Source organism: Microtus oregoni, unplaced genomic scaffold (genome assembly GCF_018167655.1).
Source record: "Microtus oregoni isolate MIOR12 unplaced genomic scaffold, Mior012 000012F_ref0000307, whole genome shotgun sequence".
Taxonomy (NCBI): domain Eukaryota; kingdom Metazoa; phylum Chordata; class Mammalia; order Rodentia; family Cricetidae; genus Microtus; species Microtus oregoni.
In genome coordinates, this window is record NW_024543071.1 from 23,568,830 (window position 1) to 23,584,676 (window position 15,847).

Below are 15,847 nucleotides of genomic sequence, written 5' to 3' on the forward strand. Positions count from 1 at the left end.
TTTACTGTGAGGAGAGTAGCAGGTTGAAAAGCCTGAGATTTTGAAGCTGTGTCCTTCTGCCGATGGGTGAGGCTGGCGGGTCAGAGGGCTCGGCTGATTTGAGGCTTGCGACAAGCGTGTGAAGCATGGGTTACTTAGTAAGGAAAAAGGGAAGATTCCTGACTGCCAGTCACACATACTGAGAGCAGCTGGCCAGAAAGAAAGAAAGAGAGAGAGAGAGAGAGAGAGAGAGCAAGCAAGCTAGTTTAGGTTAGATAGTTCCAACCTAGAGGAGACTGAACAAATTTCTCTCAGTGCTAGGATCAAACTCCAGACCTAGTCCAAGCTAGTCAAGCACTCCACAGGGAACTACTTTGCCAGCTCCACCCCACCCTCCCCTTTTGTTTCCTTCAAGACGCTGTCCAGCAAAGCGGAACAGGCTGACCTTGAATTCAAACTCGTGGGTCTCTTGACTCAGCCTCCGGTGCTGGGTTTACAAGTCGGTTCTACCACACCACGCTTGGAAATAGTTTAAGAATAGCCTAACATTTATGCTGTGGGGTCAGGAGACACACCTGGCTGAACACATGCAGACATGCATAAGATGATGGTTATATGTGCGGGCAAGTGTTCAAGGCCCGCTTTTACCGCTTGTTCTGTCGCCTTGGGTAACCCAACTGCCTGCGTCCCTCTGCATAAAAGCGAGATAAATGTGCCTGCTTTATAGGGCTGTGAAGAGAACAGAACAAAGCAATGTGTTAAAAGGGCTTGGGACAACGCCTGCACATATGGGTACTCACCAAGGCGACGCTATTAATACTCTGTATGCAAAACTGAAAACAGTGAGTGTGTTTCGTATGGAAATCTTCTGGGTTTATTCTTTGAGGGCCACCCAGGTGGTAGTGTTTCCTTCACCATGGTAAGGTGACTAAACTTAACTCTAGAAATGAAGTCTAAGAAGTAAGCCAGCTGGAAATGGTCACCAATTCCCAGTCTCTTCAGCTCGGTACCGGCAGGAAGCCTCTCAGGTCTCACTCCGCGTCGTTATAAAGTCTGTGCCGTGAACCCTCATGCATACTTCCTATGTCACACCAGTCTTTCCACTCTCCGAGTCGGCGACACCTCAAGGCGCCAGGAGCTCTGCCGGCGCAGCCCACCCACCTAGGGCGTGGTGGCTTAGCAGGGGAAGCTGGTTAGGAGGAAAGAGCCGTGTCTTGGGCTCGGGAGTCCAGTCAGGGGCCACAATGTAGTGAGTAGGGCTTGTGCTGGATTTCAGCCCAGGTGAGTCCTCCACATTGGTTGTTCCATAGTCTCTTACAACCATAATAGTGTTTCCTCCGCAGCTCAGAAAAAAAAAAAAAAAGCTTCACCTTTTTTTTTTTTTTGAAATTCAAAGACAAATATGCAGGAAAAAAGGCAATAGAAAGACAATATGTTTGATTACGATTACAACAACGTATGGTAGTTAAGAACATGGGCTTTGGGGAGTACCTCTGTGGTTAAGAGAACACAGTGTTCTTGCAGAGGACCAAAGTTTGGTTCCCAGGGCTTCAGTTGTAACTCCAGTTCCAGAGCTCTGGCTCACTCTGGTCTCCAAGAGTGTCTGCATGCACGAGGTGAACACAGACTCATGTGGACACACACATAAATAAATAATCAATACTTTTTTTTAAAAGCATGAGCCTTATACATAGGTATCCACCTGAGTTAGGAACACAGCATAAACTGATTTAAACTGTGCCGGTTTCCTTGTCATTAATATGGGGCTGAGAACGCCACCCGGCAGAGTTGCTGAGACAGTAAAGAGGTACTGTATGGACAAAACATTTAGCACAACGTCCAGCACATAGCAAACATTCAATAAATGCTAACGAATGTTCCTGTTCTTTCGGAGGACTAGGAAACTGTTTGGTGAGAGAAGGAAAATCATGTGGATGTGTTAAAATCGTGACAGCTAGCCATACCTGGTGATGCGTACAGAGAAGCTGATTGTGTTCTTTATATGCTGTGCACGTCTAAAACTTAAATTTTTTAAATTAAAAAACAAGGGATTCATAAACCCTTCAACTCCACCACTCAAGACTTGATCTGTTTCCTCACGAAGTATCTGTCTCGGCTAGTGAGATGGCTCAGCGCCACCGAGCCTGACCAGCTGAGTTCGATTGCACACAGAGGAAGGAGAGAACTGACTCCCCCAAATTGCCCTCTGACTTTTACACGTACCCTGTGGCATGAATGCTCCTCACCTACCCTACCCACAAAATAACTAACTAGCTGCAATTTTAAAAAGAAAATACTGGGGGCTGGAGAGATGGCTCAGAGGGTAAGAGCACCGGTTGCTCTTCCAGAGGTCCCGAGTTCAATTCCCAGCAACCACATGGTGGCTCACAACCATCCGTAATGAGATCTGGTGCCTTCCTTGCCAGCAGTACATTGTATGCTTAATAAATAAATCTTTTAAAAAAATTAAATAAATAAATAAATAAAAAGAAATATTGCTCAAATCCTGGAGGCCAGGACTTTGTGAGAGTATGGGATGCCAGAGTCTCTGCCCTCAGGAGCTTCTGGTTCAACCAGATTAAATACGAAATCACACAGGTGCATATTAGCATGAAATTTTACACAGAATACTCCAGATGAAGGCTCTGATGGTGCTGATAATGAAGGCCATTCAGAGAGAGCTCATCTGAAGGACTGCCCTGAAGTCAAAGGCCTGGAAAGAGCTCAGTTACAGAAAGATCAAGAGCACCGTGTGATTAGTGACTAAAGACATAGCTAGCTGAAGGAGGGACTGGGGATGCAGCTCAGCGTGTAGAGTGCTTGCCTAGCACCCGCATGAAGGCCTGAGTTCAGTCCTCAGCACTTCAGGCCCGCGCCTGTGACCCCAACATTTAGGGAAGTGCAGACAAGAGGATCAGAAGTTGAGGGTTATCCTCAGTGATTTGAGGCTTCAGCTACGTGAGACCTGGCTCCCCCACTCCCTAACCATTCCCCAAAGAGAGAGAAGGAGAGCACTTTGGGGACCCCCTGTTTGTACCCAGTCTGTTGAGAAGTCTCAAAGGGGAGAGGCAGGAGTGTATCAGAGAGTGTTCGTTGATCTCAGAGACCAGATTGAAGGGGCCATGTTTATATATGAAAAGATTTCTTTACAAGGATACACAAGAAATCAATATAGTAGCCGCCTCTGGGTGTGGGAACTGGAAAACTGGATAAAGTTGGAGAGAGGCTTAATTTTCATGGTGTGAGCTTTAGGACAAGCAAAGGGTAATTCTGATTTTTTTTTTTTTGTGCACACATGATTCTGCCATGTACATTTAACCCAAGTCTGTGGCATACTCCTGCCCCTTTTCCCCCCTGGCAGTGCAAGGCCCAGATTTTAGATGCACCTCCACCTCCCTAGAGGCAGTGGATTTGATTGTATCTGTTATTATATTTGTTCTTTGGTGTCTGTGGGTTAGTTTCACAGGGTCTCCCGCTGGCCTTGGACTTGTGACAGTTCTCCTGACTCAGCTTCTCAAATGCTCGGGTTTCAGGCATGAGCCACCACACCAGGCTTACTGTATTGGTTCAGCTCTTCTGTCAGCTCAGCCAGAGAACCTGCATCACATCCCCCTTCCCCCCTCCCCCACTCCATGAGCCAGGAGGATGCAACAGGGAACCCAGATTCAGACTCAGGAGGCAGGAAGACCTCCACCAGCCAGAGGGACGCCTCCCTCATGCAGGTGCCAGGCTTGGATTCTCCAGGGTGGGTACTACACCCTGCTGGCAGCGGGGGGGGGGGGCAGGGAGAAGAGATAGGGGGACACGACTTGTTAATGGAGTCAACAGTTTCTTCTATTCAGGCCTGAGTTCACGGGGCCAGCTTGGGAGACTAAATAGCTGCTGGTGGCCACAGGCCAGGTATTAGTACTCTATCTCAAAGAGGCTCTCCCAGCCAGTCAAGGAGGAGAGCCAGAGGTAGGGACCATTTGACACAGCAGGTAAGGTCCTTTGGGGACTAAAGTCTTGTTCAATGCCAAATTCTTACGTTCTTTTCTCAAGCAGGGATTCTGCCTCCTCTGGCCACTTGCTCTTCACCACAGAGGAGCCAGGGTCACCTTCCCCTGATGGCCTTCTTTTCCTTGGACATTTTGGGTATTTTGTTAATAGATTTTTCTATTGAAATCAATTTTTTTTTTTTTTTTTGGTTTTTTGAGACAGGGTTTCTCTGTACCTTTGGCGCCTGTCCTGAAACTAACTCTTGTAGACCAGGCTGGCCTTGAACTCACAGAAATCCACCTGTTTCTGCTTCCCAAGTGCTAGGATTAAAGGCATGCACCGTCAACGCCCAGCCCTGAAATCAAAATTTTTTATATCATTGTATGAGAAAAAAATGCCCTCTCTCAAAGCCAAAAAAATTTAAGGCACATGTCAAAAGTATATGCTCATGTGTATGTGTGCACGCGCGCGCGCACACACACACACACACACTCACCATTGAGTTAATTATGAAACAGACAAATGGACACTTGACATATTTCAGCCTAAACTAGTTTTCCCTGGTGATCGGTGGACTTCATCCCCCTTCTGCCTTTAGAAGCACGGCCTTCCAGAGGCCCAAGAAGGATGGATTCCAGGGCATGCTGGAGTTTTGAAAGTCTGTAAAGACCATGGCTCTTGAGGGACACAGCCCATGACCAAATGTCCAGGAATGTCTTCAGGCTTGCACAGGTGACTGCTTCCTGGAGGGAGCTCAAGGGTGGATGCAGGACTTTCCAAGAGCTTACGGGAAAGTTGCTCTAGGCTTGGGGGGTGGGTACAACTTCCTGTCAGTAGGAAAGAGGGGACCTTATGGGAGCCCCGTCTTTAGGAAGTAACACTCTGCTTCCTGAGCACCCTAGACAGCAGCTGGCTCCAGGGTTCATCTGCTCTTTGTGTCTTGTTCTAGGACTTTTCTCCTTCCTCTTTCTCATCTTGTTCAATGCAATCATTTGATGGCAACTTCTGTGAAGATTGTCTTTGCGGCCTGCAAGAATGAGGCTAACAATAGCTGGCCCGATTTGCTGGCGGTGGGACTGTGGGTTATATCTTAGCTCTTCCTCATTTCTCTCTTTTTCTGACCCACACTGACTTTTGCAGGGGGGAGGAGGGATATGGTGGTCCTTTTCAAGTTTGTGTGGGGTTTTATGTTTTGGTTTGGGTTTTTTGGTTCGTGTGTGTGTCAAAAAAATAACTAGAAACTGTAGTTCTCTGGTTTTAAATTGAAAATAAAAAATGAACCTCCAACAGAATTTAGAAAAGTTAAAGTGTAGGTACTACCAAAGCTTTTGATTGTTCTTCTGTTGTTGTTTTGTTTCTTGTTTTCCCCTCTCATGTTCCTGAAAGACTCAAAGAGTCAACTTTCTCTCAATTCTGCAGTCCTCCATTCCCTGCCCCCACTCTCTGCCTCCAACACCTGCTAGCTGGGTCACCCTCTCGAACCATATTCTCCACTTCAGCTGCCCTCAGTAAATGAGCTTTCTAAACTGGGAAAGCAATACTCCACACCGCTAAGCAGAGCCAGTTTCGCTAAGACAGATGGAAACAGAAATGGGACCGCATTCACTTGGTGATTTGCATAGGGCCAGACACTGAAAACTGGAGCCTCAGAACTCAACCAATGCATTCTTGCAACTCCTGAAAAGCTACCCCTCCCCTTGGTCTTAGGTCTCATTCAGTGACCCTCCACCCCTGAAAAGGACCGTTACTAAATGAACCGGGACTAAGTATACTGTATACTAAGTATACTGCCTTGGTTGAAATCTTCATGCTGCCTCTTCAGCTCTGGAGACTTGAATAAATCACTTTGCTCAATCTTTGTGCCCTCAACTACAAAGTGGCAACAACGTGGACAGAATGAGATTGTACCCATGGCACTGGCCGGGTGTACCACGCGCCTGAGCTACCTTGAACATCAGTGACTGTGCCATTCCTTCATGGGAGCTCTCAACACTCACACAAGTCTCTCACACTTTCCTTTCTGTTTCAGTTCAAAAGCACTTACATCTGTGGGTGTAGAGGCACACATTTTTGGTCCCAGTACTCAGGAGTTTGAGTCGTGAGGATGACCTGAGCCCAGGAGTTCAAGGTCAGCCTAGGCAGTACAGTAAGACCCCAGATAAGAAACAAAGCATTCATTTTATTTGGGGGTGATTAGGAGAGTTTTGTCTGGATTTTGTCCAAGGTGTCATAGACATCAGGAAAAAAGAATTCGCTGGTTAATTGTTAAGCTATCCTTGAACGGCTGCTCAGAGCAGTGTTCTGTGTACAGAATAGGAAAGAAGAGAAGGGAGAGAAAAGGGAAGCCAAGGATGGGACTGCGCAAACAAGAGATCCTATTGCTAAGAGGCAGATGGTAGAGCCATACATGAGGAAGAGTCCCTAGAAGAGGTCAGTGTTTAGTCATTTTAAATGAAGTCAAAGATAAAACTAGGAAGGAAAGCCATGCTTGGTTATTTGAGATTCATAACTGTCCATCTAGAATATGGCTCTCAGCTGGAGATGGTTTTGCATGTTACAACATCTAAATTCTAACTTTATCTCACCAGGAGATGGAGAAAGAGGCTCTTGGCATTCCTAGGCAGAGAATTAGCATCCTTCCTACGACAGAGCTGTCCAGCCCCAAATGCCACAGTGTGGGAAAGGATGACTGTCTGTCCCCTGAAGTGCTTTTCAGTGGGTGTTTTCAGGCTCAATTCATAGTAGAATTTCCTCTTCCTGTCATTGCTTTCTGGGCTCCTGTTCACTCACCCGATGTCCCCCATGTCTTTCATTTGGGGAGAAGAAGGCAAAATGAAGGGCAGCAGTAGCTACGGCAGCTGATGACCGTGTGATGGCCGCATCCAGGCCCAGAAACCACCTTTAAATAAGTCGCTTTCCAGTCAAATGGGCGGTCAACCAAGAGTCCCCACCCCCGCAAAAAAACACCAAAACAAGAACAAAAAGTTCATCAAAATATATTCATCAGAAAGGGTTTTCTGGGCTCTTAGCTAATGCATCTCACTAATCAAACAACAGAGGAATGCGGCCGCTGCCTGTTGACCCTGTAACTCGACACCACTATGCTGTGTTAAATTGATAAATTTGTTTAAAAGAATGTTCGCCTCCCTTTACTGTATGACTCTTTTGGATGCCTTTTTCTAAGAGATGGAGCCTGGCCTCCAAGAATCTAGGGTGCAAAGCAAGGGAGGCTGGCTCAGAGGAACTGAATCTCCCATGTGAGTAGACAGCCCCAGATTCAGGCCCCTTGAGGACGCAAGGCCATGTCCGTTCTTAGAAGCTGCCTGCCTACTCAGGTCAGATAGGAGAGGAAATCAAAGGCCTTTCCATGACACCAAGAGCATGAGGTGGGAGCGGGAGGCACTAGATTGTGTTTCACCGGTACACTCACTCTCAGAACTACTTGACTTTGGTAGCTAATGCAGGACTGAGATGCCCTGCGCAGACACAAACGGCAGCCCAGAGAACCAACAACCACCAATCAGGAGTTGCAGAGAAGCAATAACTTGCAGCGTTTGTGAGAGCCATTGAAGATGTGTAGCAAGGCTGAAGGGGGTGGTTGAAGAACAGAACATGTGCTGGGTGGTGGTGGCGCACGCCTTTAATACCAGCACTCAGGAGGCAGAGGCAGATGGATCTCTGAGTTTGAGGCCATCCTGGTCTACAGAGTGAGTTCCAGGACAGTCAAGGCTACACAGAGAAACCCTGTCTCAAAACAAAACAAAATAAAAACCAGAAACAAAACAGAACATATACTGGGCAGTAGTGGCCCACACCTCTGATCCCAGCGCTCTATAAGGCAGGTGCAAGCAGACCTCTGCCTGTTCAAGGATGGCCTAGTCTACAAGGATGGCCTAGTCTACAAGGATGGCCTAGTCTACAAGGATGGCCTAGTCTACAAGGATGGCCTAGTCTACAAGGATGGCCTAGTCTACAAGGATGGCCTAGTCTACAAGGATGGCCTAGTCTACAAGGATGGCCTAGTCTACAAGGATGGCCTAGTCTACAAGGATGGCCTAGTCTACAAGGATGGCCTAGTCTACAAGGATGGCCTAGTCTACAAGGATGGCCTAGTCTACAAGGATGGCCTAGTCTACAAGGATGGCCTAGTCTACAAGGATGGCCTAGTCTACAAGGATGGCCTAGTCTACAAGGATGGCCTAGTCTACAAGGATGGCCTAGTCTACAAGGATGGCCTAGTCTACAAGGATGGCCTAGTCTACAAGGATGGCCTAGTCTACAAGGATGGCCTAGTCTACAAGGATGGCCTAGTCTACAAGGATGGCCTAGTCTACATAGGAAGTTCCAGGTTAGTCAGAGCTACGGAGTTGTGGCCAGTGAGCTGACTCAGCCGGTAAAAAGCAATTGACACCAAGTCTGACCACTGAGTTCAATCCAAGGAACCCACAAGATGGAGAAAGGGGAAAACACGCTCCCCAAAGTTATCCTCTGACCTCCACACTGTACTGTGGCATGCACTTGCTCACACGCATGCATGTATGTTCACACACACACACACACACACACACACACACACAAATGAACTAAGCCTTTGAAAGGAGCTGGCGCTGAGGTCAGACTTACTGTCTTCATGGCTCTCCACTACTCCTTACTAAGCACTTTCAGCCATTGCTCAAGACGCTATCTCTCTCTGGATCCCTTCATCCTTGCAGTAGCCTGTGAGGCTGGTTCACTTATCCATCCCTGAAGTAGAGGGGAGGGGAGTCTTTGGAGACAGGGATTAGGAAGAATAGCATCAAAATTTGCCTGTATGCAGATCCAAATGAAAGGCAGGCAAGGCGGTTTCCACGGGCCTATCAGACTTGAAGAAATACTCCAGGAGAGACTTGAAGACACCAAAGCCCGTAAGGGAAGGAGTGACTTGGACTCTGGTGTAAGGCAGGAGAGGTTTAAGCGTCTGACTGAAGGACCCTTCGCAGGGGTCTAGCACTTGGACATGTGGAATGCAGCTACTTTGGACTAATGAATCTCTGTGAGCCTTTACCAGCAGCGAATCAGGGGGTCACTACCTCTCCGGGCTCAGCTCCCATTTTATTAAGGCAATGGAGAAATATCCGTGTTTGGTGCTGAGAAGTATTAAAGTCTATTCAGATGCTGGTGTCGTGGTGGTTCACACCTCTAGTCCACATGTTAGAAACAGGACGATCAGGAATTAATGTCCTCTCTAGCTACATACGGAGTCCAAAGCTAGACCCTGGATCAAAAATGTGTAGAGAACACGTCATAAATTTCCACATCATCCTTGCTCTTGGTCTAATTTTTGTGTAGGTGCTGCTGAACCCAGCACCCCATTAGTTTCTAACAAAAAGGAAACATTTCTCTGTCTCAGTGGTTCTCCAGGTGAGACCCACCCAGACTGATCTCAAACACCTAGAAACAAAATAAGCCATTCTCCCACATCTGATTGCCTGGTAGCCAGGACCCCGGGGCACACGTCCCTGCTTCCAGCCTACAGTTTCTTCACAGGGAATCCAGCTAGCGAGCAGGAATATTGTTTCGTTTTCATTGTTTCTTTTTTATGATTACTTTCTGTTTATGGTGAGTCATACTGGTTTCTCACTTACAGTAATTGTATAAAGTTCCCTCAGAAGATGAATTTATTTTCTAAGTTATATGGTGCAAAGAGAACTGGTTAAATGGGAATTGGGGAGATAAAAAGCAACCTAAGGGAAAAGGGGGTTTATGTCACCTTCTAGGTTATAGTCCATCGCTGTGGGAAAGTCAACGCAGGAACTTCAAACAGCGGGACCACATCCCATCCACAGTCAAGAACAAAGGGAGAGAAATAAATGCAGGCACGCTTGCTGGCTTGCTCTTGGCTTGATTTATCCACTCCTGCACCTTTTGGAAACCCCCTGCCTAGAGAATAGCACCACCCACACTGGGCTTGGTGTTCTCACAGCAATTAACTAAGATAACCTCCTATAGACGTGCCCTCAGGTCAACACAATGTAGATAGTCCCCGTTGAGATACCCTTCTGGGTAATTCTAGGTTGTCTGAGGTTGACAGTGAAAACTAACCATTTTTCATAAAGAATGTGGTGGTCTTGTTGGAGGAAGTGTGTCATTGGGGGGTGGGGGTGGGCTTTGAAGTTTCTGAGGCCCCAGCCAGGCCTAGGGCTCACTCTCTCTTCCTGCTGCCAGCGGGTCCAGCTGTAGAACTTTCAGCTGCCTGTCCAGCACCATGTCGGGGTACGTGCCACCACGCTTCCCACCATGACAATCATGGACTGGACCTCTGAACTATAAGCCAGACCCCACAATGTTTCCCTTCATAAGAGTTGCCGTGGCCGTGGTGTCTCCGCCATGAAGCCCTAAGACACATGGGTAGTTTGAAAGGTAGTGTACTGCCTTTGCCTTCTGACGGTCTCCTCACTTATAGTCACGGGTCTGAGCCGCATGCCGCTGAGTTTGTGCTGGCAACTAAGAGTTCAAGTTGAGCTATCAAGAGCCATTAGTGCCACAGGCCAAACAAGAATTTGGGGAGCCTTAGAACATTAGGACCCTGAGGAAGGGAGATTCCAGAGGACTGAAGAACTTGGGATGGATCTTTAAAGGATGAGAGAAGGGCCCTGAAGGGCACCTGTCCCTTTCTCATTTTGATCCAGATCAGGATTGCTAGGATTAGCATGAACCAATCAACTGGTATTTGCACATAATAGCATTTAGTTTTGTTGTCAAGTTTGTTTCAAATGCACTGAGCAGCTGGGTGGTGGTGGTGGCGCATGCTTTTAATCCCAGCACTCAGGAAGCAGAGGCAGGCGGATCTCTGTGGGTTCGAGGCCAGCTTGCTCTACAAGAGCTAGTTCCAGGACAGGCTCCAAAACCACAGAGAAACCCTGTCTCGAAAAACTAAAAAAAAAAAAAAAAAAAAAAAAAAATGCACTGGGCATCAAAGTACTTTTCTAGTGCTGGTTATATACTCATCACCCAGACTGTTTTATGTGTGTTATACTCATGTTCACGCAAAAGCCTGTATGTCCACAAGTGTGGTGTCATCTTCAGAAACACCATTCAAAGTCTCTCATTAACCTGGAACTCACCAGCTAGCCTAGGCTGGCTGGCCAGAAACCCCAGAGACCCTTTGTTTCCTGCTCTCCAGCAGTGGGACTACAGGGCAGGCCTCCATGCTCATTCATTTATGTGAGTGTTGGGGGCCAAATTCAAAATCCTGAATTGTAAAGCTTTATTAATTGAGCCATGTCATCGGTCCAGACCGACTACTATTAACATTTTGAACTTAATTTCATGATCCTACTTTTGTTGTTGGGAGGAGTGTTGTAGGAGGGCCACTTGTTTGATCCCAGCTGCCCAGACTGAAATAATCACACAGAAACCATATTATTTGCAATGCTGTTTGGACAATAGCTTAAGTGTATTTCTGGCTAAATTTTATATCATAATTTAACCCATCTCTATTAATCTGTGTATAACCACGAGGTCGTGGCCTACCAGCAAAGTTTCAGTGCATCTGTCTCCAGCCGCAACATGGCTTCTCCTTGACTCTGCCTCCTTTCTCTCAGCGTTCAGTTTAGTTTTCCCTGCCTAGCTCTGTTCTATCCTATTAGCCAGTTTCTTTATTAACCAATGGTATTCACAGCATCGGAGGGGAATCCTATATCAGGGGAAGGTGGGAACTGAGATTTTGTTTGTTTTGTTTTGGGGTGAGTGCGTGTGTGTGTTTGGCATTAGCCTGTGTATACGCAGGTGTGCTACCCATGGAAGCCAGGAGTCAGAGTCAGGTATCTCCCTCTGACACTCTCTACCTTGTTGTTTAAGACAGTGTCTTACTCAGGGTTACTATTGCTGCGAAAGCATCTTGGGGAGGAAAAGGTTTATTTGACTTACACTTCCACATCACTGTTCATCATTGGAGGATGTCAGAACAAGAACTCAAGCAGGGCAGGAACCTGGAGGTAGGAGCTGATGCAGAGGCCATGGTGGATACTGCTTACAGGCTTGCTCCCCATGACTTGCTCAGCCTGCTGTCTTACAGAACCCAGAACTTCCAGCCCAGGGACGACACCACTCACAGTAGACTGGTCCCTCCCCCATCGATCACTAATTAAGAAAATGCTCTCTTATGGAGGAATTTTCTCAGTTGAGACTCCCTCTTTTCAGATGCCTTTAGCTTGTATCAAGCTGACATAAGACTATCCAGCACAGACAGGATCTTCCATAATGAAAGTCACTAATTGACTAGACTGGGATCCCCCGTCTCCTCCTCCCAGGTGTGCCCCACCATGCCCACTTTTAACATAGTCTATTAGTTACTTTTCTATCGCAATCATAAAACAACCATGCCCAAGGGGGGTTAAGAAGAGTTATTTGAGCTTACGGTTCCAGAAGGATGAGAGTCTGTTGCCATTGTGGCAGGGAAGCCTGCAGGCAGACATGATGGCTGGAACAGCAAGTTGACAGCATCCATCTTAAACCACAAGCAATAAGCGGAGACCACGCAGGAAATGGCACAAGGCTTTTCAGCTCTGAAAGCCCACCCCCCAGAGACACAATTCCTCCAACAAAACCACACCTCCTAAATCTCCCGAACACCACCGCCAACTGGGGACCAAGTAAATATTCAAATACCCAATATTAAGGGGACACCCTCACTCAAGTCAGCAGACACGGGTGTTCAGGATTGAACCCAGGTGTATATGGATGGACATCAGGTATTTTAGCCCCTGAGCTATCTCCCAGCTACAAGTCATCTTTGAAAACAGTGTGGCCTTTGGGAGGCTGTGGGCCATCGAGTGAGTGAGATCTTAGATATTGCTTGGGATGACCCCACTGAACGTTCTCTACATGCTGAGATCCTGACTGTGTGTTATTGGAAGGTGTTGAAGGTGATCAGGTCCTGTAGGTGGAGTTCCAGAGGTTGTGTATGATCAGTAGGGAAACAACCCACCTGAGGGCATAATATAAACATGGTCATGTATGTATCAGAGAGGAGCCCTCATCCAGCATTGGCTGCATCAGCTCCTTGCCCTTAGAGTTCCCTCTCTCCAGAACCGTGAGAAATATATTCAGCCTACACTGTATCAGAACAGACCAAGCCAATTAAACAAATTGAATATGTGGCATCCACACAGAGCCATGTCTGCACCAGCACTGCTGACTGCCACCTGGGGTTCTATTCCATGGCAGCTACCCCTGCAGCTGGCCTGCACCACACTTGGCCATGTAGACGTTTCAGGCCCCTTCCAAAGGTTGCTTCTCTCCCTTTACTCTTTTATCTCTGACTTTCTTTTCTAAAGCCAGAGGAGGCCTGATTGGCCTCCTCTCGTGAAGACTCTTTGAGGGCCAGAGAGATGGCTCAGGGGTTGGCACCATTTCCTGCTCTTCCAGAGGACCTGAACTGGGTTCCCAGCACCCACATGAGCAGCTCACAACCACCTGTCGCTCCAGCTTCAGAGGATCTGAACTGGGTTCCCAGCACCCACATGAGGTGGCTCACAACCACCTGTCGCTCCAGCTCCAGAGGGTCTGAACTGGGTTCCCAGCATCCACATGAGGTGGCTCACAACTACCCGTCACCCCAGCTTCAGAGGATCTGATACCCTCTTCCTGCCTCCATGCATGCACACAGAAATAAAATTTTAAAATAAGTCTTTTTTTTTTTTGTAAGACTCTTTGAAATAAGGCTATTTCCAACCCATTAACCAAAGAGCCTGCGTTGACCCTCTAGAAGCCATCACAATGTTTGAGTAACCATGGTGGCACTAGCTAACATTTGCCCAATGCTTTCTCCATGTGAGACCCTCTCTTAAAGGCTTCTTGTGCATTGGCCCCTTTTACACCCGCAGCAATACTGTAGGGCTGTTGCTGCCAGTACTGTGGTAGTTTGAATGAAAATAGTCCCTATTGGTCTGGAGGGAGTGGCACTATTAGGAGGTGTGGCCTTGTTGAAGTGGGTGTGGCCTTGTTGGAGAAGTATTTCACTGGGGGTGGGCTTTGAGGTTCCAAATGCTCGAGCCAGACCCAGCATGTATCTCTCTCTTCCACTGCCTACACCAATCCAGATATAGAACTCTCAGCTATTTCTCCAGCACCATGTCTGTCTGCATGCCTCATGCTAAACTCTAAACTAAACCTCTGAACTGTAAGTCACCCCAATTCAAGGTTTCCCTCTTAAGAGTTGCTATGGCCATGGTGTGTCTTCACAGCAACTGAAACCCTAGCTAACCCGAGAACCATTTTAGGGTTAGAGATGTCAGAGTCTTTGAGAGGTGAAGACTTGATCATGCCAGAGAGGTCTTGAACAAAGCTAGAAAGATCCAACCCCACTAGATCATGGATGGAGATGGTATATTTCACCAGCTAGTCTCCTTGTCTTTCCTGTGTCCCCCCATCACCTGAATCGAGGGGATCCCCAAGCCTTAAGAGTTTCATGGAAGTTAGGTAAAAAATAAGATGCTGGAAGCCAGCAAGATGGCTCAACCGATAAATCTGACACCTTGGGCTGGATCAGCAGACTCCTGGACCAGAACCGACTCCTGCAAGTTGTTCTCTGACCACCACACACAAACACACACACTACAAATAGAAAGAAAGAAAGAAAGAAAGAAAGAAAGAAAGAAAGAAAGATGATAGATAGATAGATAGATGATAGATAGATAGATAGATAGATAGATAGATAGAATACTTTTTAAAGAATAAAAATAGAGACCAGGTGTGGTGGCGCACACCTTTAATCCCAGCACTTGGGAGACAGAGGCAGGTGGATCCCTGTGAGTTTGAGGCCAGCCTGGTCTACAGAGTAAGTTCCAGGACAACCAAAGATACACAGAGAAACCTTGTCTGGGAAAAGGAAGAAAGAAAGAAAGAAAGAAAGAAAGAAAGAAAGAAAGAAAGAAAAGAATAAAAATAGTAAGATGCTGAGCTGAGTAAGAGTTTGATCCCCAGGACCACATCAACAGGGCATGGTGTTACGTACCCTCCTGAAATCCTAGCACTCAGGAAGAGAAGGCAAAAGAGAATCACAGCAAGCCTCGGCGGCGACATAGTGACTTAAAGTCAGCCTGGACTACAAGAGCCTCTGTCAAAACAAAAACAAAAGCAAAACAAACAAAACCCCTGTTGTTGACATCTATGGCCCCTGTCTCTTGCCATGTGACTATGTCACCCTCAAGAAAGTCTTCACCAGAGGAGGCCCCTCAGGCTTCTGCCCTGGAGCCCAGTTGATCACCTGTTCTTATGTGAAAAGACAATGAACCTGTTCAGTCAAAAGAATGTGGAAAACAGCAAAAGTGAAAGACTCTTCTCGGTTTCCAAATGTGTAGTAAATAGTCTGCGGTCATTTCCCCAATTTCCGAGTCATTGGCACAGAATAGAAAGGTACTTAGAAACCCACACACACACACACACTTAACTGAATCTGTTCACCCCCAAAAGCCATGCTTCCTGGGGAACGGCTCTGAAAGCTGTTGACTTCTCCAGCTGGCCGCAGCCAATGTGCTCAGGTCTCACAATCTCATGCCTCTCTCTCCCTTCCGCAGTGGGTGGCTCAGCTACCTTCTCTTCTATCTACTTGGTCACATCTTTTGATGAGAACGAGGGTAATGTGGCAACTGACTTTTGGGACCAAATGTGCTGTCACACACCCTTAATCTCAGCATTTGGGAGATAGAGGCAAGAGGATTCAACTTCAAGGTCATCCTGGGCTGTTGTAGGGCGTTCAAAGCCAGCTTCTGCTATAGGGCTCAAAACTAACAAAAACAAACAAACAAACAAAAATGCCAGGCTATTTAAGAAAAGTCATTATTTGAGGAGCTGGTGATGTGGCTCAGTGCTAGAGTGCTTGCCTTGCCTGCCACGCAAAAGGCCTCGA